We start from the raw sequence: 3,762 nt of genomic DNA, 5'->3' as shown, positions 1-3,762 counted from the left end.
GTGTGGTTGTGTGTAAATGTGAATGTGTGTTTATTTGCTGGAAGCTGGTCCATCCTTGCTGCTTGACACAGTCGCTGCAGGGAAGAAACATTTGCACAGCATGTTTCAAGGGCCTGGCGTATATGGCATACTGTTCTTAATATGTTTGCTCCCCTTCTTAGCGCTATGTGTTTTAACCAAGGTCACCTCTCCAAGAAAGGTTGTTTCCCCAGGTGGGGATTTTTCCCCGGAGTTAGGGATTAACAGGACTAAGGAAGGGAATAAATCAGTAAAACCCCTTAACTAAGTGCCAGGTGGGTAGTTAATCATTTTAACTACAAACAATCACGATTAAGCTACATAATCTTTACTTAGGATAATCTCCTTCAGTTACTTCCTTGTAGCTTAACAGAACAATAGAATAGTGACCTTGGAATGGAGATAACAAACGCCCTAACCTTTGGAATAGAATGGATAGGATTAAAATCAACTGGTATAAATACAAATGTAACAGGAGAATAAAGACAGAACCTAGCTGAAGAACCTGGCTAGGCTGCTGATCAATTGAACGCTATCTCCGTGTCATTTCTTCTTCCCAAATCCGTCCACACCTTTGGGAACCCCTGGACCTGCTGGGGTTGCACCCCAACAACTGGCCCCCGAATCCAGTCAGGGTTGGAACCATGTCGGTGGCCAAGGAGCTCTTACAGATGGACCTGTACTCGCTGCTAGGCATTGAGGAGAAGGCGGCAGTCAAAGAGGTGAAGAAGGCATATAGGCAGAAGGCCCTCTCCTGCCATCCAGACAAAAATCCGGATAATCCCAGAGCAGCTGAACTCTTCCACCAGCTTTCTCGGGCCTTGGAGGTACTGACTGATGCTGCAGCCAGGGCCGAGTATGACAAGATGAGGAAAGCCAAGAAGCAGGCAGCAGAGAGGACCCAGAAACTAGATGAGAGAAGGAAGAAAGTGAAGCTTGACCTGGAGGCCCAGGAGCGGCAGGCTCAGGCCCGCGCCCAGGAGGAGGAGGAGGAGAGCCGGAGCACCAGGACACTAGAGCAGGAGATCGAGCGCCTGCGAGAAGAGGGTTCCCGGCAGCTGGAAAAACAGCAGAGGCTGATGCAGGAGCAGATACGCCAGGAACGGGAGCAGAGGTTGAGAGGAAAGGCAGAACATCCTGAAGGCAAAGGAACTCCCAAGCTAAAGCTAAAATGGAAGTGCAGAGAGGATGGGTCAAAAGGCGGCTACTCCAGAGATATCCTCCTGCAGCTTCTTCAAAAGTACGGAGAAGTGCTCAACCTGGTACTTTCCAGCAAGAAGGCAGGCACCGCCGTGGTGGAGTTTGCGACCATCAAGGCTGCAGAGCTGGCTGTCCAGAATGAAGTGGGCCTGGTTGATAATCCTCTGAAGATTTCCTGGTTGGAGGGCCGGCCCCAGGGCAAGGACGGCCCCAGCCACCCAGGCCGGTCACAGGGCTTGGTGGTGTCCGAGAGGGACTACGAAAGCCTCGTCATGATGCGCATGCGCCAAGCAGCTAAGCGGCAGCAGCTGATCGCCCAGATGCAGCAGGAGGACAAGGTGGGGCAGCTGACGTAGCATCCAGCCCACCACCTCACAGCCCCTTTCACTAATAAACTTTTTTTATAAGTCTAAAAAAACCCAAAAAACTAAAAACAAGGAACTGTAGAAGGTCAAAGGAGCAAAGGAGGACCCAAAACATACCATGATGTAACAATAGAGGCATGCTTATAGGATCAACTGGTATAAATACAGTTGTAACAGGACAATTAAGGGAGAACCTGGCTATGCTGATCAACTGAACACTGCCTCCGTGTCCTTCCTTCTTCGCCCACTCCGTCTACACCTTTGGGAACCCCTGGACCTGCTGGGGCTGGATCCCAACATTTATTCTATTGAAACATGAATACATTAATTCAATTGAACTTGGCTTTTCATTCATAGTGGGGGTGTCTCTGTCTCCTTTCTGTCACTCAAGGACCCAGGCTGAGACATGCCATTTTCACATGTGGCTTCCGAGGTCACTGTGGACATGGACATTCAGGCAGCTGACAAAGGCAGAGAAAATAGATTTGGCCTGTAGCCTGCAGTTTTCTGACCTTTGCTTGAAAATGTCAGCTCTAGAAGATCAGGAGTCTTACCTGTCTTGTTCACTCTATATCTCCTACGTGGTCAAACATTCTTGACCTTCTTGGAGAAAAAAAATCTTCATATTGCACTTGAAATCTGCTAGAGGTGCTATTTATTTCAAGCAGGATGCAGAGAACAGAAACTTCACTAGAATCTGATAGTCTTGGTGAGTGCATTTAAGGCAAAATCAATTTCCTCTAACAAGTATACTTAGCAGTCTAAGTGAACAAATAAAATTTCCTAAAATAAATGTTAAACAAGTTTTGCTGTTATAAAAAATGAATGATTAAAGTTTACAGTCCTGTGAAAGTAAATGAAATAATCCTGAGTATCTTAGAGAACTATCAACTTGCTTTTCAACACCCTGAGACTATTGGTGGGAGAGAGATTTAATCCAGAGACAGGTATGTAGCCAAGACTTGTTGGATATTAGTAGGCATTAAAAAAGGGAACGTAATATGAACAAAGGATTCTTTTGGCCAACTTTCCTACTAAAAATGATCACAAATACTGCAAATGTTATATTTAAGCAGTACCACCTTAAAAACATGGAAGAGTTGGTAAGAATGCTAGTCATTAGGAATGTTTACCAATATTTCAAGTTCTCCTCCTTCTGAGCAAATGGTAGCATTGTACTTTCCAACCATCTTGAAGTTAGTGCAGCCATGTGACTTGCTTTGGACAATAAAATAGGAGCGAAGTTCATTAAGGTCCATGTATGATTCACCATATCCCTTCCCACTTCCAGATGACCCTGCTTCTGTCAACTGCATGGATCCCTGAGTGAGACAAATGTGGAGCACACCACCTGCCAACTTGACATGGAGATGTATATTATCAAGAATATATCTCTGTTGTGAGAAGTCACTAATTTAGGGGGTATTATACATATATTAGTATATTGTGATTAATATATTAAGATTATAAGAAGTTACCAAACTAAATTATAAAGGGGTATGTGAACTCAGAGGGCTTAAGCATAAATAGAGAGCAGAGATTTTTTAAAAAATATATTTTATTGGTTTTTCACAGAGAGTAAGGGAGAGGGATAGAGAGTTAGAAACATCAATGAGTGAGAAACATCGACCAGCTGCCTCCTGCACACACCCTACTGGGGATGTGCCCACAACCAAGATACATGCCCTTGACCGGAATTGAACCTGGGACCCTTCAGTCCGCAGGCCGACGCTCTACCCACTGAGCCAAACCAGTTAGGGTGAGAGCAGAAGAATTTGAACTTGGTTTTGATGCTCTCGTGGTGCTGGGAATAGAAGTCAAAGTTCATGACTGTCAAAGGAGACCCCTATCATGTTAAGCTGGGATCCTAAAGGGGCTACACATTAGACTAAGGCTGAATCAGAAGGAAACTCACTTGCAGCCCAGAGAACTTCAAAGGAAGTTAACTTCATTGAGTAGAGCCATGAAGGAATTCAAAACAAACAAAATCAACAAAACTCGTCCTTGTGAAACTGAAATCAAAACCCCTATCTCTAATGGGTTTACAGTCCAAATTCATAGCACATCACCTGGTGGTACTATCCTGGAAACGCTTCCTTCGATGACTTACACAAGAAAACCCAAATTCTTTCCAGAGAAAGGATCTTTTATCCTAGACCTAAAAGAACACCACAGTAAT

At 44.8% G+C, this 3,762-nt stretch overlaps 1 pseudogene; it reads left to right on the top strand.

Annotated features, from left to right (window-relative positions):
- Nucleotides 1–648: 648 nt before the first annotated feature.
- Nucleotides 649–1,615, top strand: LOC102424410 (annotated as a pseudogene).
- Nucleotides 1,616–3,762: the final 2,147 nt, after the last annotated feature.

Source organism: Myotis lucifugus, unplaced genomic scaffold (genome assembly GCF_000147115.1).
Source record: "Myotis lucifugus unplaced genomic scaffold, Myoluc2.0 scaffold_104, whole genome shotgun sequence".
NCBI lineage: Eukaryota > Metazoa > Chordata > Mammalia > Chiroptera > Vespertilionidae > Myotis > Myotis lucifugus.
This window is presented reverse-complemented; position numbering and strand designations above follow the sequence as displayed.